This window comes from Herpailurus yagouaroundi, unplaced genomic scaffold (genome assembly GCF_014898765.1).
Source record: "Herpailurus yagouaroundi ecotype Mexico unplaced genomic scaffold, PumYag 159, whole genome shotgun sequence".
NCBI classification, from domain to species: domain Eukaryota; kingdom Metazoa; phylum Chordata; class Mammalia; order Carnivora; family Felidae; genus Herpailurus; species Herpailurus yagouaroundi.
Window position 1 is genome coordinate 54,875,746 of NW_024412400.1, and position 26,207 is coordinate 54,901,952.

General features: G+C 38.3%; 1 long non-coding RNA gene across 6 annotated transcripts in view; it reads left to right on the top strand.

The window, feature by feature from the left end:
• The window catches only part of LOC121033928 (uncharacterized), a 72,529-nt gene extending 55,276 nt beyond the window's left edge, over positions 1–17,253 (top strand). For 4 of the 6 annotated variants that reach the window (XR_005792199.1, XR_005792200.1, XR_005792202.1 and 1 more), the window contains one exon: positions 16,661–17,253. This is a non-coding gene — a long non-coding RNA (uncharacterized LOC121033928). Of the gene's footprint in view, positions 1–16,346; positions 16,387–16,660 lie in introns of those variants that run through there. The other 2 variants (XR_005792205.1, XR_005792201.1) reach the window with 2 other exon arrangements.
• The last annotated feature ends 8,954 nt before the right edge of the window (positions 17,254–26,207 follow it).

The following is a 26,207-nucleotide window of genomic DNA, read 5'->3' on the forward strand; positions in this document are numbered from 1 at the left end:
TTATAAATTTTTTTAAGTTTATTTATTTATTGGGGGGGGGGGGGGGGGAGCAGAGAGAGAGAGGGAGAGAGAGAATTCCAAGCAGGCTCCATGCTGTCAGCACAGGGCCCGATGTGGGGCTCGATCCCACAACCCTGGCATCAAGACCTGAGCTGAGATCAAGAGTTGGGTGCTCAACCAACCGAGCCACCCAGGTGCCCCCAGGCCCAGATTAGATGTTGATTTGATGGGAAAATATCTTCCAAGTGCAACTATTCAGCATGGGCAGGAGAAGGTGGCCAAGATTTGTTTACACGGTGAAGCTTCTGGTTGCCTTAGAAATTATGGATTTCATATCCCTCACTAAGGGATCATCTATATATCAAATGCCAGAGGAATATGCTAGAAAAACTATTTTCTGGGCCAGAAGGCAAAGAGAAAATAAAGGAAGGCCCTCAATTTTAGCCCTGTGTGTGTTAGAAAAGGAGAGGATTCAATTTAAGAAGTAAGTTAAACTTTCAGAGATTCTACAGTCTCTGTGGCAGCAGCAGGGTAATGGCAGAGGGGAATGAAGCAGTATAGGCATATACTAGTGCATCAGTTAAAGATGTCCCAGATGCAAATGCTGTTCAAGACCTGGAACATACCAAAGTTGAGGAAACAGCGAATCAAGGAACCCATTGGGGGAAGAATTGATTCCTACAGACCACGAGAAACATAAGCTCTGAAGCATCAACGATAATCTGGTTCGGGAATCTAAGAGTAATTCTTCAGCTGAATCAAATATGACAACTAAGCAAAAATCTCTTTCCTAGAGAGATTTTATAATCCTAAGCAATTTAATAGCAAGAAGCTATAGAAGCACTTCCTGTGGTGTAGGACCAAAAAAGTCCTGCTCATGAGTTGTTGATGAGGCCTGCACTTAGTTCGGCATAGGGATGCCAGAAACATGAGCTAAGGGAGAACAGGAAATCAGAGATTATGAACATGTAGAAAGGCAGGGACATGTCAAACAAAGTCTGGTGATTCCGGCTGCCATCAACACAAATTTCTAACCTTGCAAGATTGTAATGTCCCAAATGCTACTATCTTAAAAAGAAGACTATCAGCAGAGCCTCAGCACCCCTCCTATATGACACTACATAGCGTCAAAATGAACTCCCAGATGGGAGTTTGACCCTGATTCCGTGTAAATTCAGATACCAGATACTTCAGATAACTAGCCTGGACTCACTGGCATCATGAAGAGGTTAAACTAAGATATTTTCTTGATGTCACTTCCTTTTGTCCACTACTACTGAATCTCTGGCAGGATCTAAAAAAAATTTTTTTTAATGTGTATTTATTTATGAGAGAGAGAGAGGGAGAGAGACAGAGCATGAGAGGGCCAGGGGCAGAGAGAGATACACACACAGAATCCAAAGCAGGCTCCAGGCTCTGAGCTGTCAGCACAGAGCCCAACACCTGGCTCCAACTCATGAACTGTGAGATCATGACCTGAGCTGAAGTTGCACACTTAACTGATGAGCCATCCAGGCATCCCTCTGCTAGGGTCTTTAGTGACACTAACTCAGGGCTCTGGAAACATCATCCTACTTGTGATAAGGCGATTGAGTTGTTTTTCTAAATTTGGTGGTTTTGGGGGTTGCTGTGATAGTCTTTTGTGTTGTTAAGTCTTGGAGCCTTTAAATACAGGACATCCTGGAGACGCAGTCAGTATGCACCCTAGAGGATCTATATCCATTCCACAGAACATAGCCCAGCTTGTAGCTGCCAAAGACACCCCAGCTCTACTTGGCAGCAAAGACCCTTCTAGCTGAGAGTAGACAGAAATAAGACATCAGAGAGGATGAAGTCTGGACTTCAATTTCTTTGGATCTTTAACTTATAAGTGCAGGAGAATGTGATTTTGCATTTTAATTCTTTTGACCTCTGAAATCTTTGGACTAATTTGCATGGAATTTAATTTTTAACTTCAGTTTCCTCCCAGGAAAATCCATTAAAAAAGGCAGTTAAGATTAAATTTAGGACTTTGTATATTCATGACATTTTTATGAAATGTGTTTATGTTGTTATTTTATTTCTTTGCCAAACCTTTGATAAACTACACTGGACAATGTGGCTGGGATAATTTGGGAAGGGAAATAGAATATAGAAAGAATTTTTAGCCTTGGATGCAGGTTTTAGAATTAATTTAATTAATGTGTTATTCTGACCCATTTTAGAGCCTTCCGGAGTTAAAAATAAAACACTGCCCACCAGCATCCCGGAAGAGCTGCAGCTGGTGTTGGGGGAATAGTCTTTTGAAAGTCCGGGACGAGGACTGCCCAGGTAGATTGTTAACTTTGTCTCCAGAGGGCAGCCACACCACTGGTTAATGGTTAAACTAAATGGAGTAAGAGAAGAAAAATGTGGAGAACGTTGGAGGAGGGGAATCTTCTTTCCTATGACTTTCTGGTCTTTCCTCATCATCACTCACTCCTCCCAGAACTTGTCAGACTTATTGCCACTGCCTGCGTGATCAGTGCTGGCCCAGCCAGCAGGCTCCTCCCCCGTCTCCCTCCTCCTGGCTCCTGGAGATCTGCCTGCCTGTTGCACACATGTGTTCCACCCTGTTTTTGCATTCTGTGAGTATTCCAAGAGCAGCTCTCTGCCCTGCACAGGGGGTCTAAGGTGGCCCACACAGCTTGTGACTGGGTAGGAAGGCTGTCTAGCTGCAGGTTCACAATTTTAGGATGCATTCAACCTGCAGATAGCATGAGTCATCAATAACAGCTCTTTTACTGATAAAGATAAAGGTCATCTTTTTAGAGTGCCTTGGTGGCTCAGGATGCAACTCTTGATATTCACTTAGGTCATGATCTTACAGGTCATGGAATTGAGCCATGTCGGATTCTGCACTGACAGAACGAGCCTGCTTGGGATTCTCTCTCTCTCCCTCTCTGCCCCTCCCCTGCTTGTGTGTGCTCTGTCTCTCAAAATAAAATAAACGTAAAAAAAATATTTTAAAAAAGGTCATATTGGGGTGCCTGGGTGGCTCAGTCAGTTAAGCGTCCGACTTCGGCTCAGGTCACGATCTCAAGGTTTGTGAGTTCAAGCCCTGTGTCGGGCTCTGAGCTGACAGCTTAGAGCCTGGAGCCTGCTTTGGATTTTGTCTCCCTCTCTCTCTGCCCCTCCCTCGCTTGTGCTTTGTCTCTTGTTCTCTCTCAAAAATAAACATTAAAAAATTTTTTTTATTAAAAAAAATTTTTAAAGGCCATCTTTTGATTGATGTTTGTGTGACTTCTGTGTTTACTTTTCAGTTGATACTTAACTTGGGCCGGGAATGTGTCATTTTAACTCTTTATCTCTGTTAGAATGACTGTAAATTTTAGGGGATAGAGCTGACAGGCCTTGGTGACTAATTAGGTGTGGAATATGAAGGAAAATGACAGATCAAAGATGGTTCCTAGGTTCCTGGCTTGCATGACTAGGTAAACAGTGGTGCCATTTAATAATCTAGAAGCCCTAATTCTGAGAATAGTGGTAGGCATGTGGTGAGAATGACTAGTGTGGGTGGAAAGAGCTGTACCTGTGGTGAGGGTTTGGGGAGGGTGAGTGAGCACTATGCATAAAATGAGAATGACTTGGTGGGGGTTGGATGGCTTGGAGGCTGGGAGAGTGAGGAGGAGGCCACTGACAGAGTTCGGTAAGAGATAAGGTCTTTAAGTAGGGTATAGAAAGGGGGATTAATGCTGGAGACATTTAGAAAGTAGACTCAATAGAACTTAGTGACTAGCTGGATATGGATAGAGAGATGAGAGAAGGGGGTCCCGAGACACTCCAAGGTTTTAAGTTTGTGAACTTGGCCATCTAAGTTAAACATTTGGTAATGACAAATGTTGATTTGATAGAGTCTGTCATTTTAAATATGATAACTCTTTTAGCTACAATAAAGGCAAGCAGGATATAGGGAAAGAAAAATGAAAGATGAACTTCTCAAAAGGATAAATCTCCTATTCAAAGAAAAAAGAAGAAGAAACAATCCAAACCCCTTAAATCAGCAGCTCAGAGCAATCTTTTAGGTTGAGGTGACCTTCCTTGTAAATGTGATACACTCTATCAGGGGTTGGCAAAATTTTCTATAAGGAGCCATAGAGTAAATATTTTAGTCTTTGCAGACCATATGGTCACTGCTGTAACTACTCAACTTTGCTGTTGTAGAGCAAAAGCAATCATAGACAATAGGTAAATTAATGGGCATGGATGTGTCCAATAAAACTTTACTTATAAAATGGGCAGTGGGCTGGATGTGGCTCACAGGCCACAAGCCACAGTTTGCTGACTTCTGCAGTTTACATAATACCTTACACATGTGGCATGGTTGCTTTACCTTCGACTCTTAGAAGAGGGCAATGGCTAGTCCCAAGACTAGTTAATAAAAGAGGGTCATGCAATGTTATACAAAGTTGGGAGAAAAATGGTTCTCTTTTGACTGATAAGATCCTACGTTATAGTAGCAAGGGGAATATGACTCCCATATATGGATGTGTTGAGAAGTACTGGAAGAAGATTAATAATCTGATGGAAGATGTCTGAATTTTTAAATGAAATGGCCAAAGCAGAGAAGCGGTGAGGGTGAGGGGTTAGAAATAGAAAAGAAATCTTGGCAGCCCATGTCCTTCTGACCACATGTCTACCTTCAGGCCGTAGACCTTCCCTCTTTTCCCATCCAGCAGCAGGAACAAGTAGAACAAAGAAAGGTGGTGACTCCTGCTTATGGCAGGGACTGAAAGGACTTCCAGGTCACAGGAAGAGGGCAAAAGCTTGATGGTGTTGGCGAAGGGCCACTGCTGAAGAGGGAAGGTGGGGACCACACAGAGGGAGAAACAAAGTGAGAGCATCATAGGGATGGGGGAGAAGAGGGTGGTATGATGACAGATAAGGCATCTATGGGGATGCTTTCCATCCTCATGGGAACATCCATGGGGGGACAACCTCAAAGGATGGTCAGTGAGGCCTATGCTCATGGACCATGCTCAGGGATGAATCGGTTTGATAAGGAGGGCAGTGGTGTACTTCTTTCCTCTACCACAGTCATACAGTTTGGAATCTGTCTATGGAAATACTCGAGTTCAGAATTATCTGACACTCCTTCTGTGGTGTGCATGTGTGTGTTCACTTGGCAGGGAAGGGGCATAGATCATCCCCCAGCAATACCAGTCAATGGCAAATAGGAGAGACAACGAATGATATAAATGAAAGCCAGAGAAACCAAGATAATTCTGATGTGCTATTATGATCATACTGATTTTATTATCATAAAACCACAGAACTAGAAAGGACTGTGGGAGAGTATCTAACCTAGTCTTCTGCCTTTAAGAAAAGTTAGTCTTTCTTAATGAGGTATGTGACAAAAGACCAGGCATTCCTCCTCAATAATCCACTCCAGTCTTTTTTTCACTCTGGCAGTCTGGAAATTCTTCTTTATGTCTAATAGAAATCTCTCCTACTTTAATCCCATTTTCTCTTATTTGATTTTCTGTGCCATAGACAAAACAAAAACCCTTTACACTCTTTAAGACATAGTAAAGGATCATTTATTAGGGCATTTGAACGTTGAGAATATTCAAACTACAGAACTGTGATGATGATTCCTTCTGCCAGTGTTGGCTCAGTGGCCCAGATCACTTAGTGCAGTCAGGGTGGTGCAGGGTATAATGGACAAATAAAAAATAACCTTGTCAGTGGCTATTTCAGGTGAAAGAACACCACACATTTTATGAAATAAAGGTCATTTACTACTGAGTAGAAAAAACTATTGTGGTACAGTCCAGATAGACATTTGAAAAGGAAAAGGGCTGCAAAAGCAAGTAGACATTGATGAATGTGTTCAAGTGAGAGTAGCATTCACGTCTCCTTTAGTTTTGCTGGAAGCAATTTCAACAAATCCTGTTAGCAATTTTCTCACACTTCTTTCTTCAGACAATCAAGAATCTCACAATAAGTAAATATGGTTTGCTTTTTTACTATTGTATATGGCTTTTGGAGGATTATTTTAAGGAAATATGCATCACAAATTCTACCTTTTGTAGTGTAAGAATTGGAAAGCATAACCTATCTGTTGTTTTTAAGATCATTTAATATTTGAAGTTTCTTAGAATGTGTTACATTTTTTTTTATAATGTGTTACATTTTTGTTGTTGCTTTCAGGTAAGCCCAGATATCTTTACTTGATGCAAAACGATGACAAATCCTGAATCCGTTCTTTATTTGATGTAGCTTTATTAGATAAAATGTTTCCTAGCCATACAAAACTTTTGAATTTATATACTTATTTATTTTGATCATTAAACACATCCCATTTTAGATTCCATTGTGTATTTATCATGCTATGCCATGGTAACAAATTAACTCACAAATCTCAGTGGCCTAACATAACAGAGGTTTATTTCTTGCTCACATTACATCCAACTCCTATTTGGATCAGTGGGGAGCTCTCTTCTACACAGTCTTTAAATGTTAAAGATCTTTTATTTGATCACAGTGTTCTTTTCAAGTTCAGAATGATCTTCTCATTAATTGCGTTACCCCTCATTCACCTTTTCTCAGGTGAATTCTAGTTTCCCAGGTGATTCCAGTCCCACTTTTCTATCTGTTAGCATTCTTAGGTATAGACAAAAGAATCAACTCTAAATCATTTAAATGAGAAGGGACTTATTAAAGGAAATCCGAAAACCCAAGTAATCATTGGAAAGACTGGAGGAACAGGTGCCAGGCTGAGCTACCACCTAGAATCTAACTGTCTTTGTTGCAATGGGGAAGCTACTGCTCCCACTGTTGCCCCCCGAACAATGACATTGAAGTCACCTGTGCTGGCAGAAGGTTATCTGGACACTATCTGTTCTTCAGGTAGTTCTGATATGTGCAATGGAGAGCCAGAAAACTAAGTTCTAGAAATTCACCCTAGACTCAGAGGCAAGGGAGATTAGGAAGTGTTTAATTTAATTTTTTAAAGTTTATTTATTTATGTTGAGAGAGAGAGAATGGGGGGAGAGGGAGACAGAGGAACCGTGCACACACACGCACATGCGAGTGGGAAAGGAGCAGAGAGAGTAAGGTAGAATCCCAAGTAGGATCGTGCTGTCAAGCACAGAGCCCTATGCGGGCTCAATCCCATGAACCTGAGATCACGGTGTGAGCAGAGATCAAGAGTTGGAAGCTTAACCGACTGAATCACCCAGGTGCCCCAGGAAATGTTTAATTTTAGAATTTACTTTGGGAAGACAGAAGTCACATGTGGGAATCTATCAAAATGTGGGGTGGTTTCAAAAAATTTAGGACTGCTACAAATACCAGATGTTTACTATACTTTCTTTTATAGAACTCCTTTTCTGTGCACTTGTAAATTTCTTTTTTTGTTATAGAGGTAATATAACTAGGAATAAGAAAGAAGTACTCATATAGCCACCACCCTAACACATCTACTGTTGTTATTTTGGTATATTTCCTTTTTGTCCCTTTTCATTGCAGAATTCTCTTCTATAAAATTGCGTCACAGTGAATACTGATTTCCTAGTGAAATATTAAAACACAAACATTTTTCCTCATGTTGCCACATTATCTTCAAAATCATGAATGTTAGAGGCTGCTCAGTATTGCAACAGTTGGAATGGCTCCACTATGTGAACTTACTATGTAAATATAATATTGTGACACAAGTCAATAGGTATAACTTTTCTGATTGCAGTTGTATGCTTAGTTTTTCATTTATGTTGTGATTATATCAACATCTTGATGGTTTCTTATTTTCCTGTTTTCATCAAGATGTGTGACCTCACAGAGATATAGTTTAAGACTCAGTGTAGATAGGAAAAGAAATGTAAAATTTTTCAGGCAACTGTTTCATTTAAGTACAGAAACATAACGTTCACTCTTTAGAATAAGGTGCTTTTAGTATGTATCATCCATGCTGGCAGCCAGTCTTCCTTTATAAAATGCCAGATAATTTTTTAAAATTCCAGATAACTGTTCTCCATTATTCATTTGCTTATGTCATCATAAACTTAGTATAATTTGTCACCATTATATACAACAAAATCCAATTTTGTTGAACTATACTTCCCAAAAGAAAAAGTCACACACACACTATAGCCATAAGAAAAATCCATTAATTCATTTGAAATATATGTATTGTGCACTCACTATTCCAAAGAATTCTGCTAACTCCTGTGTGAACAAAACGATAACATATGATTTCTGCCAAGGGGACATGTAAAATCTCTGATCAGAAAACTTTTTTTCTTAAGCAGCAATATGTTTTTTAAGTTTTATTTAAAGGCACTAAAAGAACATTAGATTGGTAGAGTTTTCACAAGTCTAGCACTGTGTGACTTTGAACATGCCCAAACTCTCTGGGCCTTGGTTTCCTCATCTGTGAAGAAAAGTTGTTAAGCTCAGATTTCCTATCTGTAAGATCCTGAAAATAATGAAATATTCCACAGGCTGTCAGTGGTTCTCTATCAAAAAAATAATAATAAACATATATGTACTTACTATATGTGTGTATGTTTATACACACACATACAGACACACACACAAAAATGATACTGCGTTGAGAAAACTGACAAAATGGGGATCCCATGTAAAATTCACGAAGTACTAATCTAGAATCTATCATGAGAAGAATGACTGTGCCTAAGAGTTCTTGATAGCACTTGCAGTGATAGAAGTCTTGATCTGCTTCTAAATGCCAATCAACTGCTGGGCAAGATTGTCTCAAATGGGATCATTTAGGCTCATGTAGGTACAGCATGCAGTTAAAAGAGAACAGTTACTATTTTTAACTGACTAATGGACAGCCAGGCTCTGAATAGGTTACTTTTCAAACGTAATCTTATGTAATCCTCAACAACAGCCCAATGCCAGAGGTATTGTTGATTGTTTTACAGGCATGGAAATTGAGCCTCAGGAGGTTAAGTATTTTGTCCAAAGCCATGAAGCCAGCAAGCAAGCAGCAGAGCCAGTTTCCTAACTTGGGTCTGTCTGACTCCAAAGTCCACACTCCTTCAATCCCAACCTATTTTTGCATAGCTCTCTAACTGGAATTAATTAATATTGATATTCCTGTTATAACAGTTCTTGTGAAGTTATCAAAACTAATAATGATGTGGTCAAAAAGAGCAAAGTCACTTAGAGAATAGAGGTGATTTTCCAAATAAAGTTTAAAATATAATATTAACTAAAATGTAGTCATTTTACACTTACACACACACACACACACACACACACACACACACACATGCATATACACTGGCATTAGTGGAAGGCATCAATATTTAGGGCATAAATAATTCCCTTTATATTCTGTTTTTCCCATGTAGCTTTTTGAAATGAGGTAAAGAAGAGTTTGCTCCCCCCTGAATCCCTAGCGGCTTATGAACATTTGAATCACTTTCTTTCTGGGTCTCAATCATTCTCAAGTGAACCCCAAAGTAGTTTCCTTTTTTCTCTATGCTTCTTTTGAAGGATCCTCATTTGTAATCATTATTATTAGCATGCAACTAGCACATCAGACTTGCAAGGCCTTTTACAATTATTGTCAAATACATTTTTCTAGTCTGGGAGACCAACATTTTACAGAAACGCAAAATAAGATGTAGATACATTAATTACCTTGGCCAGAGTGACACAGTGACTTTCTGCAGACACAGCCAAGGGAGAGCTGAAGCAGTCTTCGATTTTAGGACAGAAACTCTGCTCCTTGGATGATAACATTTAACAGTTGCACTCATCCCATGATTGCAGAAAACCCACTTCACAAACAAATCAGTGATAGAAGTGCCTTAAAAAAAACAAAAACAAAAACAAAAACACCCTAGAGTTCCAATTTATTACCCAGAATCGACTCACCTTATTTTCCAATTACTCTTCAAGTATTTGTCCTTGAGTTAATTGATAAAAAGCTGCCTTAGGTCTTCATCCTTATCTTTAATTTGTGCACTGATTTAAAAAAATTTTTTTAATGTTTATTTATTTGGGAGAGAGAGACAGACTGTGAGTGGGGGAGGAGCAGAGAGAAAGGGAGACACAGAATCCAAAGCAGGCTCCAGGCTCTGAGTTGTCAGCACAGAGCCCGACGCGGGGCTCAAACTCACAGACCAGGGGCTCGAACTCACAGACCAGGAGATCAGGACCCGAGCTGAAGTCGGACACTTAACTGACTGAGCCACCCAGGCGCCCCATAATTTGTGCACTGATTTTAAAATAAGAGACACAATGCTATTTTATGTACAATAGACTTCCTAGCTACTATTTTGGTTTGCTCTCTCAAATTCTTGTGTTAACATAAGACTTGATACTAAATAAATGTGAGAGAAAAGTTGCTGCTGTCCCCAGAAACAGAAGTCCTCCTGTATTTGACTTCTAGCCAGATCCACCTGAACATGGCCTCTGTTTTTAAATCAATATTTTAAAATTCACTTTATTGCTCACTCTTGGCCAGAGGAGCTTCCATCTTTTAACCTTTCTGATGACTAAGCTGAAAATGTCTTTGATTTGGATGAAAAATAATACAGTTAAGAGAAAGTAGTGAATCTTTGCTGTGTGGCTAATAAATAAGACCATGGCATTTTATATTTGATTTCATGAGGCTTTGAATTTGTAGTTAAGAAGCAGACTCTCCAGCATATTATAAATGAAATGCCAACTTTATTTAAAATTTCATATTAGGTCATATGACAATTTGACAATAATTTTGATAGCTACAAAAGAAATGAGCACCAACAGAGTTTATTTAAGAAGCTGTGTCATCCTGTTCATTTAGGAGCAGAAAAATAAAACTCCAGGAACAGAAGCACTAGTTTGTTTTATTAGGTAGAATCCGAGCAATAATCTTTAGGTTGATTTATTGGTAATTTTACAGATGAGATATTTGCTAATTTCTCTGAAGTATAATTTGGAAGACAGAGAATTTCATTACTTGACAAATATTGGCAGTCTTCCTTGCAGATGATTTTTCTCTGAACTGTCTGCTAAGAATGTTTTCTTAATTATGATGCTATTTTACAACTAGTTTTATTTAATCTTTTGAATTAAATTACGTCTTTGAAAATATTTATGGAAGGTCAGATTTTTGGGGAAATCTGGAATCAGTGAAAATAAATTTATGCAGCTGAGAAACTTAACATGTATATCTAAAGTGTAAACACAAATTCAAACATTTCTGTTTGATGGCTCTAGTGTGATGCACTTTAGTCTTTATAGAGCAAGGAAAAAATTGAATTAATAAAATGTTGTTTCTGTCACCAGATTATCTAATTGACTCATTTCTTGGCACAGGGAGTGAGGCAGTCCATATGCAGTAGTCATTGGATTGGGATCCAGAATTACTGGGTGTATCAGATCCTCACCAAGCTAATGTTGTAATTTATAGACTTAGGTGGCTGGTGAAGGATATTTTATCAAGTAACTACAAAATACTTTGAAGGTTGCAAGTCCTGAACGTTATTAGATCATAATATATAGAGTAGATAGATGTTAAAAAACTGCTCACTCATTACTGTCATGTTTGAATGGATTTCCTAGGATTGAGAAACTTACTTAGCTAAATATAGAGCCCAGTTGCTAGTGTTTGGAGGAAAACTGCTATACTAGACTCCCTGAGCAATAATATGTCAGTCTCTAATGTAGCATGGATATAGAATTACATGCTCTACTTGACTTATTTTGGTTCTTTCAAACTGGTCCCCTGGAGATTTCGTAATTTTAACTTTGAATTATTTATTTTCATATTTCTTTTGGTCCCATCCAATCCTTGTGGTCAGGGAGATATTTGCTTGAATCCAATCAGAGAAACATAAATGGGTCCACTACATATTGGTCTATGACTCTTTTATTACCAATGCTCTGATTATTGTGTCACTGACTACTGGGGGCTCCAGTTTGGGACTGACTTGGTTGTATGAATTTGATGGTCTTCCCAACTGGTAACGGTCCTGGGAATGACTTTTCCTTTCTAAATCACCCATTACAGAAATACCTTCATTAAAAGTACTTCTGAGAATCTCCAAAGTAAAACAAACAAAAAGTCTCAAAATCCAGAATATTAGCAGACACATAAAATTACATGATTATTGGGGCGCTTGGGTGGCGCAGTCGGTTAAGCGTCCGACTTCAGCCAGGTCACGATCTCGCGGTCCGTGAGTTCGAGCCCCGCGTCAGGCTCTGGGCTGATGGCTCAGAGCCTGGAGCCTGTTTCCGATTCTGTGTCTCCCTCTCTCTCTGCCCCTCCCCCGTTCATGCTGTCTCTCTCTGTCCCAAAAATAAATAAACGTTGAAAAAAAAATTTTTTTAATTACATGATTATTAAAGCCTCTTCTTGTCCAAATTCTACAATTTAAAGGGGGGAAAAAAGCTCTCCCAGCAATTTCTACTTATCCCACCCAGTGGATGTTACCCGGAGTTGACCTGCGACTGTGTTGCAATTTCTTCATTGTTCCAGGGGGATGTGGTTGCTTGGGAGAGACCTGGGACACTGAGGTGGGAACAAGGCTGTCCACAAAGATAGACTACAGGAGAGGCCAGGTGCCAGAAGCTGTTTTATTTCTAGGTAATAGAAAGTGACAGGGCCTAGGTGAGGGTGAGGCAGTGAGTACGTGGGATGCAAAATTTAAGAAGGTGCCTGCTCTCAGGGGCAGCCAGAGAGTGAATGCCTCCTTGAATTTGGTACCCAAGGAATCTGGCCCTGGAAAAAGGTGTTAACAAGGTCTGTGTCAAGCAGAAAACCAGCCACAAACCTGGGAATCTTGAAGCCGGGAGTGTAAGTTAGAGAAGCCAATCAAATCAAAAGGAGAGCTAGACAGAGAAATTCTCTGTGTTCTATTGTGTCCTATCTCTAATCTCAGGTACAAAAATCCAGGAGTTTCACAGGAATTGTAAAATCTCTCCCTGCTAATTCCTTGTTCTCCCAGGAGCACCCACAAAGAGGAAGGGACAATTCCAGGAGTCAGAATGGAGACTGCAGAAAAGAAATAGGTGTGAAACGGAGGGGGGAAAAAAAGGCCAGGTCAAAATGAATTATGCATGCAAAGACTTAGTCATGGTGTTCCTCCTACGCCAACAATCCCTCTGCTGAGCTAGGCATGGGTCTTTGATGGAGGCATCTTGCCAGGTGGCTTTAAAGCTGCTGGTTGTGCTTTGAGGGATGCTTTCACTCTCTTGGTAGTTACTGTTCTCTTTTGCACAGAGTCCAGGGTAGCTAGACCTATGTTTTTATTTCACAAAACGGAACTTAACTTGTAACTCAACTTAAATTTCTATTTCAAGAATCCATTCTGTTTGATAGCAGAAATATAGTTCAGTAGACTGCAGATAAGCATATTTCTGGTTTCTTTCATCATTTCTGGTAGACTCCATGAATTTAGAATTTTGTCCTTTCCCTTCTCTCTCCCCAGAGTGGCATCTAAGTTCTAGGGACATAGGGTGAAATGTTGGGTTCTTGGACGCTAATGGCCCTCCAGGCTGCCATTCATGGCTATGTCTATGACATTACTATCATCTTTGGTCCTGGAAACCTGTAGCTCCCTGACTGTGATGACTCTCCCAGAGCCATGTCTTCATCCTTCTTAGGGATTGGAAAATTGTTGGATGTGCCATTCTGGAGACTATGGGCACCGTGGAAGACTTGTCAGGGGGGAGGGGAGGCTGTATTAGACACATCTGGATGCCACTTCTACCTTTTTCTGTTTACCATGTCAACACCTGAGAAGTGAGCACAGGTCCCTCTGCTCTCAGATTCCCAACATTTGCCTGGGAATTCTATCAGTCATCATGACTCCTTCTCAACCCCTTCTCTTGGGACATCAGCCATCTCTTGGGACCACTCTCTCTTGCTCTCTTATTTGACTTCTCTCTTCAGCTTAGAGAATTACCTGACACTACATTGTCCAATATGATAGCCACTAGTCACATGTGGTTGCTAAGCTCTTGAAATGTGGCTAGTCCAAAATGAGATGTACTGAAGCGAATTTCAAATACTTAGTATGAAGAAAAGATCATAAAATATCTCATTATAGTTTATACATTGAAATGATATTTTGGATATGCTGAAATAGACAAGAGACAGTGTTATAATTAATATTACTTGTTTCTGTTTACTTTTTGAAAAAATGTGGCTACTAGAAAAATTTTAATTACATGATATTTGTTTTGAACAGAGCTCATGTAAAAAGTTTGAGGAAGTGTTATGGACTAAATTGTATGCTGCCTTTCCCCTCTCCCCAGTTTATCTGTTGAAGTCCTAATCCCCGATGTGACTGTATCTGGAGATAGAACCTTAAGGGAGGTAATTAATGTTTAATGAGGTCATGATGGTGGGGCCCTAATCCAGTAGGATTGGTGCCCGTATTAGAACAGGAAGAGGCACCAGGAAAGCACAAACAGAAAAAAGACCATGTGAGGACACACTGAGAAGGCATCAGTCTGTAAACCAGGAAGAGAGAACTCATCAGAAACCAACCCTGCCAGGCACCTTGATTTCGAATGTCCAGCTTCCAGAACTATGGGTAAATAGATTTCTGTTGTTTAAGCTACCCAATCCATGGAATTCTGTTATGTTGTTTAAGCCACCCAATCCATGGTATTCTATTAGTCAGCCTCAGCAGACTAATACAGCGAGAAAAACTCATTCCGATATCATGTATCCTTCCAAAATTAAATGGTTACAGCATTAATTTTAGCTTTAGATCCTCAAAACCCTTTCTCACAGCCAATTGGTTATGCCAAGAATTTTTAAAATCTAGTTTGAAACTCAAAAGCTGAGAGAAATGGACTCTTTAGTTCTGTGTTGTCTGTTTGTGACCTTTCTTCCCCCAAGGCCATAGAAACAGCTAATCTCTGCTGCCTGAAGTTGAGGAAAAGGTCACATAGCAAAAGGGAAATACAGAAAATGAAATATACATTGGTTAATATCAAAATATCAATCTGCTATAGCAGTTACTTTTTTTTCCTTTCAATCACAACTCGGGAGGATCTGATTTCATTTATTTGGTCTCTCATTAATTTGCTCTGTACTTATTGCCTACAGTTTATGTATTTTTTAGTATGAATAGCTTTCAGATAGCATTTGCATTAAAAATTTCAAATCTTCAATAATGAAAGATATTTTCTGTTAAAGGAATTGAAAGTATCATAGAAGCTGCATGGTAGTGGTGGAGAGAGGTGGTTAAAGGACTAAAATCCTGCTGTCCATCTCATTAGAGCTCATTTTGTTAGCTATGGAGGAGACCTTGTTACCCATCCCCAGAACAGATCCTGAAGTCCAATGATTTCTGACATAACACATACAACACACACAGGGCTGTGGTGGTCCCTGGGGGAAGCAGAAAGCCAAGTCTTGCACTTGGATGGACATGGCTGGCTTCTTCCATCCTTTGTACTTTTCTGATTCACCAGGCTTAAGTAGGCCTTACTGCTCATCTCACTGCACTATAAATGTCTGCTTGCTTCTCTGTGAACCTTCAGAAAGCAGGAAATCATAGGTTTCGTTTCTGAATATTCCTTACCCAATGCCTACCATATGATAGGTGTATAATAAAAGTTTTGGAAATGAAACAAAATGAATGCATGAATCCTACAAGTTCTGCCTACAGATCCTCACTTCAGGCCATCTCCTACCTCTTTTCTCTGCTGGCCTGGACACAGGTCAGGCATTCTCCTCCAGCTCCTTTCACCTTAACCAACCTCTCCTCTTCTTTATAAAAGTAAATTCTTTTAAAAACTTGTTTCATTACCCAAGAACTATATGACGATATTCTCAGTATAAAATAATAAAATAATACAAATAAAATTATTTATTTATTTTAAAGTTTATTTTTTTTATTTTGAGAGAGAGAGAGAGAGATCACGGATCACGAGCAGGTAGGGGAAGAGAGAGAGGAAGAGAGAGAATCCCAAGCAGACTCCATGTTGTTGGCACAGAGCCCAATGCAGGGCTCAATTTCATGAAACAGGAGATCATGACCTGAGCCAAAATAAAGAGTTGGATGCTTAACTGATTGAGCCACCCAGGTACCCCTTATTTATTTTTAATACAAAGAAAATTTAAATGCCCATCACCACTCCATAGCAATTCTACCGTCTATTGTTTAGTACTGTGGGAACAGCCTTCTAAAACTTTTCCCATGCATTTTTATATATGCAATGTATATCTACTAAAATAGATATATATGTGTGAGTATATTAATATGTGAATGCTAATGTATATTAAATATTAATATATGTTTAGCCTAAATGATTGTATACTATTTTGCAACTTACTTTTTCATCCCCACTTAATAAGTTGATATCCTTTTTTTTTTTTTTTTTTAACGTTTATTTTTTTGGGACAGAGAGAGACAGAGCATGAACGGGGGAGGGGCAGAGAGAGAGGGAGACACAGAATCAGATACAGGCTCCAGGCTCTGAGCCATCAGCCCAGAGCCCGACGCGGGGCTCGAACTCACGGACCGGGAGATCGTGACCTGGCTGAAGTCGGACGCTTAACCGACTGCGCCACCCAGGCGCCCCAAGTTGATATCCTTTTATGTGAGTGTACATTCATCCTCCTCATTCTTTTTTTAGTTGCTATAAAATATTCTATAGTGCAAGCCAAATACATTTAAAATTTATTTTTTTATTTTTATTTTTTATTTTTCACTGCCAGAAACAATGAAGCAATGAACATTGACCTGTATAGCTGCTTCTTTGGACACATGTGCAAATGTTTTTTTCTGATAAATTCTTAGAGGACGACTTGCTGAGTTAAAGATACATGCAGGTGCGAGGGACATTCCTGGGGAAGAGCCTTTCTTGGCCATTTACCACAGTGTTTCCTTACTTAAACACCAAATGGACTTACTAAACTGTACTAGGGCAGATGGCACAGCAAGACTTAGTCTGTTCCAGTCCAAAGAGATAATTTATGTAAATTACATGACCATAGACATTATATGATATCCTCTAACATCCCTTTGACATACCATGGCAATCTTCCTCCACCGCATAGCAGTATGGGAAGTGCCCTTCTAAGTCCTTTCCCATACATTTACTTCCTGTCTTAAGGATCTTTGCATGCCTGCTACTTTGTAATACCTCTGCTAATGAGTAGAGGAAGCTGCCTTCAGTACTCCAAATGAGGAAAGAAATGCTGTTACTGGATTCCATTCCTGTCTATCATCTTGTTCAAAAGGAGGGGAGTGAGTCAGATCAAGAGAATGAGTCACCAAGTCATAGCCAAGGTGATAAACCTCAAGACTTGCATCTTAATAGATATATTGCCAAACTACCCTCCAACAAGCCTGTATCAATTTGTACTCCCACTAATATTGAATGTGTCTAACATACTATCAATCTTTTAAATTATCATCTGGTGGGTGAAAAATGGTATCTTACTAGTGTAATATGTGTAATATGCATTTCTCTGATGACCAATGACATTCAGCATAATTTTACATAATTTTTGACCATCCATGTATCCTCTTCTCTGAATTATCTGTTCCTATCCACTGCTTCTTTTCTTTTTTTTTTTTAATTTTTTTAATGTTTACTTTTTTTGAGAGAGAGAGACAGAGTGCGAGTGGGGGAGGGGGAGAGAGAGAGGGAGACACAGAATCCGAAGCAGGCTCCAAGCTCTGAGTTGTCAGCATAGAGCTCAACGTGGGGCTCGAAGTCACGAATGGCGAGATCGTGATCTGAGCTGAAGTGGATGCTTAACTGACTGAGCCACCCAGGCGCCCCCATTGCTTATTTTCTAATTGATTCTGTATGTCTTCTTTATTGATTTGTATGAGTCAATTATATATTACGTATATAAATCTATCATCGTACATTGTTAATATTTTCTTTTAGCTTCTTTTGGTCTTTTGATTTTGTTTAAGGTATTGTTTTCATACAAAATTTTTATTTTATTTTATTTTATTTTTATTTATTTTTATTTTTTAAAGGTTTTATTTATCCTGAGAGAGAGAAAAAGAGCAAGGCAGGGGTAGAGAGAGGAGAGAGAGAAAGCAAAGAGATTGACACAGGGGGCTTGATCTCATGACCTGAGCTAAAATCAAGAGTCTGAGACTTAACCAGCTGAGCCACCCAGGTGCCCCCATACAAGAATTTTAAATTCTTATATAATTAAATGTATTAATCAACATTAATTCTTTATAGACTTTACAATTTTGCAATTTTAGCTTAAGAAGGCCAACTATAATCAAAGTTATTAACACATTCTTCAATATTTTCTTCTAACATTTTATTATATTTTAAATGTATTTTTAATTAAAATTCTAAAATAAAATTTAACTGAAAATTTAATTTCTGGTAATACGATAAAGTACATGTTAAGTAAAACCTTTCTCAGAATAGCACATGTAAAAATACAGTATAAAATATTAAAGCCTCAAACAAAAATCCAGTAAACATTTTTTATATGTTTGTCTGAGCCTGAGCTGGTGAGAAATTAAGAGAATTTTTCAGAGGCCAGGGAAAAAAGAAAGCAACAATCTGTAAAGTTAGGCAAAGCCCTGAGTATTTATGTGATCCCTAGTGGCCACCAGCCTAGGTTTTAATGAGTTCATTGTACCAGGGCAGATGAATAAAGACTGGGTCCTAACCAAGGTGGGAATTAGAATGAGCTAGAGCTTCAAAGATGACTCCATGGCTGAACTAGAAAAACCCCACCCAGCAGAAAGCATTAATGGTGATCTTTGCCAATCTTATCTGGGCTCTGGGAAGAGCAGAACAAAGAAGAAAAAGACTTAATTATAAGGCTACCTTACGATATGTTTAGAACTCAAATTCATATTAACTGTACATTCCTCAAAGCCTCAAGTCAGAAATGTAGTTGGTAGCATTCCTCAATAGCTAAAGGAAACAAATCCAAATCCTCTTCAAAAGAACAGTCATTAGAATTGAGGAGGGCACTTGTTGGGATGAGCACTGCGTGTTGTATGGAAACCAATTCGACAATAAATTATATTGCTAAATAATAAATAAATAAATAAATAATAAAAGAACTTCAACTCCACATATACATTTTCAAGGATTATGACTGCAGATATATGAAGAAATAGTAGAACTAATATACTATAGAGAAATTCAATGGCAGGTATAGATTAAGCACAGTTCAAGAGACAATTCGTGATGAATAATAAAGAATTAAACTCAGAAAAGAAGACAAAGAGAATGAAACTACAAAAGAAATATTAAGAGATATGGAGAACACTGAGGTAAAACTCCAACAAATATTTAACTGGAGTTCCAGGAAGAGATAACATAGATGAAGGGAGGAATAATACTATTTAAAGAGATAATGGCTGAAAATTTCTTGAAATTTGTAGACAAAATTTCTTCTTTGCCTCTAGTGATGAGAAACACAGATTCAGAAAACAGAACTACAAAAAGAATAAATAAAAAGAAATCGCCTAGCTGATTTTTTTGAATACCCAAATTTAATTTTTGAATACCCAAAGTAAGGAGACTATATTAGGAGCACCTAGAGAAAGAGACAGTGTATCTATTAAAGAACTATATTTAAACTGACAGGTTATTTTCCCACAGCAACAAAGGAAGTCAGAAGACAGTGGAATGGTACATTTAATGTGCTGAGAGAAGATAAATGTCAAACTGTACTATTGTATCCAGCAAAATAATCTTTCAAACGTGACGTTAGAATAAAGTTATTTTCTGACTAAAAAAAAATGAGCACTTTTTTTCTTTTATAGCAAACTTTTTTTTAAAAGATTTTCTAAGAGAGTGTACTTCAGGATGAGGGTAAATAAATACAGGAGGAAGTCTGAGTATAAGAAGAAATGGTGAGCAAAGAACATGGTAAACGTGGATAAATCTAAGCAAGCATTTACTGAATAAACCAATGATAATAAGGTTTACTTTGAGGGTTAAATAAGTCAAGCTAGACATTCTCACACAACATTAGTATGTATAATAAAAGAGTGGTAAAAGGGAGTTAAAACATTTTGAGGTCCTTTTATTTTCCTAAACATGGCTAATGATATTTATTATCTTCAGACATGAAGTTACATATGAATATTAAGATTTCTAAAGTAAGTGTATTAATTTTCTATTGCTACACAGCAAATCCCCACAAATTTAGCAGCTTAAAGTAATATATAATTCTATTTCACAGTTTCTACGGGTCAGGAGTCCAGGCATAGCTGAATCTGCTCAGGGTCTCACAAGGCTATTATCTCGTGCTGACCAGGCCTGGATTCTTATCTGGAGCTCAGTGTCTTCTTCCAAGCTCATTCAGGTTACTAGCAGAATTCAGTTTCTTGTGGTTGCAAGCCTGAGGGCTCAGCTACTAGGGCTACCCCTTGATAGGCAATTAACAACATGACTGCTACCTTTCAGGCCAGCAGGACAAAATCTGATACTTCGAATTTCCCTTTTCAAGAAGGGTCCAATCCCTTTTAAGGTTCTCCTGATTAGGCCAGGCCTACCCAGGATAATCTCCCTTTTGATCAACTCAAAGTCAACTAATATGGGACCTTAATATCTTAAAAGTTTCTTTACCTTTGTCATAAAATTTAATGAGGAGAGTAACATCCATCACATTCACAGTCACATCTGCACTCATAGAAAGGGAATTACAACCCACAAGATGAGAATTTTGGAGGCTATCTGAATTTGACCTACTTCAGTAACCATTAAAAAACTGAATTAGATTCTATAATTTCCAAATCACTAGAGGTGAAAAAAGGATAAGGGAAGAAAAAATTACAGTCAATTGAAACAAAGATAAGGGCGAAAACATTGAAAAGTGGGATAAAGAAAATATAAAATAAAATGATAAATAAATAACAGTCAATGTCAAGAAACTCTATTCTCCAGATGTAGACAAAGATTTGTCAAATGGAATTTAAAAAAAATTTTATCTCTGTATTATTAACAAGAAATACATTTCATCATAAGAGCATAGAAAGGTTGAAAGGTAAGAGAAGCAAACACTAACCAAATTGAGGTGGCTATATTAGAAATAGGCAAACTCAAGGTCAAGAAAAAAAAATACTACCAGAGATCAAATGGGTCATTGCTATAGAAAAAAACCTCAATCTACCAGCAAGATATGACAATTCTAAACTTGTCAGCACTTAATAAAATTGCTTCAACATACAGGATGCAAAAATTGTCAAGGGTACGAGCAGAAATGATCCTATCACTACTAGTTGGCAAGATGTTAACATTGCTCCCTCTTTGGTTAATAAATCAGGCAGACAAGATCTGAATAAACAATGATCAAACTTGGCCTAGTAGATACAGAATATTGTACATAAGTATTAAAGAATACACATTTTTTTCAAACATATGTGGAATATTTATAAAAAGTGACCACATAGAATATAAAGCATCTCAATAAATGTCCAAGAATCAGTATTTTTGGCCACAGTGAAATTAAGTTAGAAATAAATTTTAAAAAGAATTTAAAACTTCTATATATGTGTAAAGTAAGAAAAATACTTCTAAATAATTAATGGATTAAAAAATGTGTAATGGAAATTAGGAAGTATTTAAAGTAACTAATACAAGTAATGAGTAAAAAAATGTGTGGCACGTAGATAAAATGATACTTTGGGGAAAATTTATAGACTTCAATGCTTATATGGAAAAGAAAAAAATTGATAATAAATGAGACTGAGAATAAAAGAGAATTCACCATCAGCTATTATAAACAAACAACAAAAGCAACAGGAGACAAAGCAGAGAAAATATAATGTGGGAAATGATAAAGATAAAAACAGAAATTAATGAAGTAGAGAATAAATAATATACTACTTAGTTACATGTTATTTTCATATATTAGTAATACATTATTTAGATCTTCTTACTTGGTAAATATTGCTTAAGTAATATTACTTAGAAGTACATAATAAGTGTCACTTATTATATATTATATAGTATTTTTTCTATAGAAATGAAAGGCTAAAAACAAAAGCAAGGAATGAGTAACATTACTTCAGGTTAATGGTTATTTTTCTGGGGAAGGAGAGGGATGCAATCATTTAAGGGCATGTAGAGGTCTTCAATGGTATTGGTGGTGTTCTATGTCCTTAGCTGAGTGGAAGAGACATTGGTGACACTTCAAATTTTTACTTCTCTTCTTCTTTAAAATGTACGTATGTTATATAATCTCTCATATTGTGGTGTTTCACATTTTTTAAAGTTAAAAAATTTTGACAACATAGATAAAGCAAAAATCTTTTAACCAAGCCTCCTCCACAGGAGGATAAACTCATTAGTTTTATGTGTAGCTTTCTAATTTTTTTCTATGCATTAACACACATATCTCAGAAATAAATATGTAGTTTGTCTTTTGGGAGGTGGGGTTAACATAAGTGATATTATACCAACTGTACTATCTTAGAATTTATTTTTCCCCTTAACATCTCTTAGCAAGCTTTTCCTGAATATATGGACACTTACCTCATTATTTTTTGATGTTATACAGTATTACATGGTTTGGGGACGTTCGTTACCCTATCTCCTTGTATCAACCAGCAAGCTAGCTGTGCACAGCACGCTGTGCAACAGTAACAAGCAAACTTAGACTCTGGAGGGCTCAAGAACAGTTTAATTTCATGCTCATGATACCTGTTCACTCTGAGTTGACTGAAAGCCTCTTCATCATGTGTAGCTGAAACAGAGAAAGTATGAAGATTCTATCCCAATAATGAGAAGTCCATTTGCCCAAACCCTTAGGAAAGCAGACTCCACAGAAGGATTTCTTTCTTTCTTTCTTTCTTTCTTTCTTTCTTTCTTTCTTTCTTTCTTTCTTTCTTTCTTTCTTAAATTTTAGAGAGAGAGTGTGAGCTGGGGAGTAGGGCAGAGGGAAAGGGAATCTTTACTTTGAGTGTGTAGCCCAATGTGGGGCTCAGTTACACAACCCTGGGATCATGACTTGAGCTGAAATCAAGAGTCAGATGCTCCACTGACTGAGCCAACCAGGTGTCTCAGAAGGAATATTTTGATGGAAGAAAAAGCTGTAGCTTCCATGAAGGGCCCTCATAATCTGGACTCTCCCAAAAAGGCCCAAATCTTCTGGGAAGATCATGGGTTACCCTTTGCCACTAACTAGCATGACTCACTGGGCCTCAGAGTCAGAACCACACAGCTGTCCTGGGGAGGCAGCTCCCTGGACCTAAGACTGAGTCACAGATTGTTTCACTAAGCTTCTTAGTAGCCTCTGTGCCCACTATCCTTCATACCTGGCACAGTGCTTGGCATATGACAGTTAATAAATATTTGTCTAATTGCTGGCAAAAAGATATCCTCTGAATAAATACATTTCATTTCTGTAAATCCATGAAATTAAAAAATAAAAATTTTCCATACCGAATTTGAGAGAAAGCCACATCATATAATCTTTCTGTGAACTTAAAAAGTCTTCTTTCATTTGAGTATTTACATTCTATTTTATTTTTATTTTAATGTTTATTTTATCTTTGAGAGAGAGATAGACAGACAGAGTATGAGCGGGGGAGGAACAAAGAGAGGGAGACACAGAATCTGCAGCAGGCTCCGAGCTCTGAGCTGTCAGCACAGAGCCCAATGCGGGCCTTGAACTCACGAACTGTGAGATCATGACCTGAGCAGAAGTTGGATGTTTAACCGACTGAGCCACCCAGGTGCCCTGAGTATTTACATTTTATACTAAGATTTCTATAAATACTTTCATGCAAACTTATGTGCATCTTTTTGACTTGGCAAGTATTCAGTAAAGAGCTGGTGCAGCAAGATGTCCCAACACATAGTTGGATAAAAAACTAATGGAGCATACAGAGTGGGCAATAATGAGAAGTCCATACTCAACAATAAACACGTTTTCAATGGTTAAAAAGAGCTTTATCCAGAAAGTTAGATTTCAAGGGTTAGGGATGCTAGCTTGAGAAAGAGTATGGCAAATGTGAGTCAGGGTACCTGTTTTAGAAAGGGACTGGAGTATAAGAAACCTAATTACCAGACCTGAGTTTAACAGCTGGGACTAAGACTTATTTAAAAATGCAAAAAAATAAAAATTGAATTAAAAAGGCAATTGTGTAGTTGTTAAAATTAGGATAGCATGTTATGACTAGGTTAGTGGTTAGGATAACTCCATGCTGGTCTTAGAAAGGAGGATTGGAGGGGCGCCTGGGTGGCGCAGTCGGTTAAGCGTCCGACTTCAGCCAGGTCACGATCTCGCGGTCCGTGAGTTCGAGCCCCGCGTCGGGCTCTGGGCTGATGGCTCAGAGCCTGGAGCCTGTTTCCGATTCTGTGTCTCCCTCTCTCTCTGACCCTCCCCCGTTCATGCTCTGTCTCTCTCTCTCTCTCAAAAATAAATAAACATTAAAAAAAAATTAAAAAAAAAAAAAAAAAAAAAAGAAAGGAGGATTGGAGCTGCTTAAGTACTTGATGTCTCAGATCAGGATTGAGGCTACAATTAGATTCTAAAAGAGAATCAAGTGGCCTCATCTATGGGTATGAGGGATTGCAGGCTTGGGAACCATATTGTGTCTGATAGCAGCAACTAAGAATGGCAAATAGGACGCTATGCCACTCCTACACTCATAATAGACTGTATTTGAGTTCTCCACAGAAAAGAACACATACAGATGTGGATATATAGAAAGAGATTTATTATGAGGTATTGTTCATGTGATGGAGGCTAAGTCCCATGATCTGTGGTCTGCAGGCTGGAGGCCAGGGAAGCAGGGGTTATAATTCCAGTGCAAACCCAAAGGGCTGAGAAGTATGGGAGTCAATGGTATAAGTCTCACTCTGAATCAGAAGGTCCGAGGACCAGGAGTATTGATGTCTGAGGGCTGGAGAAGATGGATGTCCCCGATCAAAGAGAGAGCAAATTCACTTTTCTCTTGCATTTTTCTTCTATCAGGTACTCAAAGGATTGGATGATGCCCAAATGCATTGTTGAGGATGACCTTCTTTTCAGTTTACAGATTCAAATGCCAATCTCTTCCAGAAATACTTTCATAAACACACCAATGTTTTGCTAGCTTTCTGGGCATCCATTAGCCTGGTCAAGTTGACACATAAGATTAACCATCCCACAGACATTTGTAATGGAGAACAGTACTCTTTCCCACAGAGTCAAGATAAAATTTTATACTCCCTTTCAAAAAGCTGCTAACAATAAATCTCATTTGGTCAACAAATATAAAGCTATCTGCTCTCCTATGACCAATAATAAAATAATAACAGATACCATTTACTGAGTGTGTCCCATGTGTCACATACAAGACTGCCTTATACATCATTTATTACTTACAATAACCCTGAGAGGTAGATAATATTATTTCCCAATTTACAGATGAAGAAATTAAGGTGAGAAGTAAGTTGCTCAGGTTTATACAGAAAAAAATAAAATAAAATAAAATAAAAGCGGTATAGTTGTGACTGGAAGTCAAGTATGTCTGATTTCAGAGTCTGTGCTAAGCTAATTAAATCTTCACAGTTTAATACTTTGACCCTGTACCCAACCAAATACTCTGATTTGCTTCTAGAGTATTTAATCTATACCCTGACGTTTCTCATTCTGGAGTTAATTTTAGCTGTGTCCTTAAACCAGTTGTGCACCTCCCGCTGCATTATTTGAGGAAAGAAGGCTATCAATGAAGGGCAAGAGCAAAGTCTAATGAAAATAATTTCTTCTCATCTGACCCTTGGTGGCATTCCTGGAAAGCCAAACCTGCAGCAATGGGACTGGGCCTAGGGAAACTTGAGGGGCTGCCCTAACTCTCGGTGGCCTTTTTATATCACTTGTCACTTTAAATGTGTTAACATTTCCCTTTCTTATCCTAACATTCCTTTCACCTATTTACTCAAAAATTCCCTTTGGAGTTTTTTATCAAAAACTGTCATCTAGACCCTAAGAAAAAACTACTAGAAGTGATAAATGAATTCAGTAAAGTCTCAGGATACAAAATCAATGTACAAAAATCTGTTGCATTTCTATACACTAATAATGAAGCAGCAGAAAGTGAAATTAAGAAAACAATCCTGGGGTGCCTGGGTGGCTCAGTTGGTTAAGCCTCTGACTTTGGCTTAGGTCATGATCTCATGGTTCATGAGTTCGAGCCCCACATCGGGCTCTGTGCTGACAGCTCCGAGCCTGGAGCCTGCTTCAGATTCTGTGTCTCCCTCTCTCTCTGACCCTCCCCCACTCATGCTCTGTCTCTCTCTCTCTCTCTCTCTCTCTCTCTCTCTCTGTC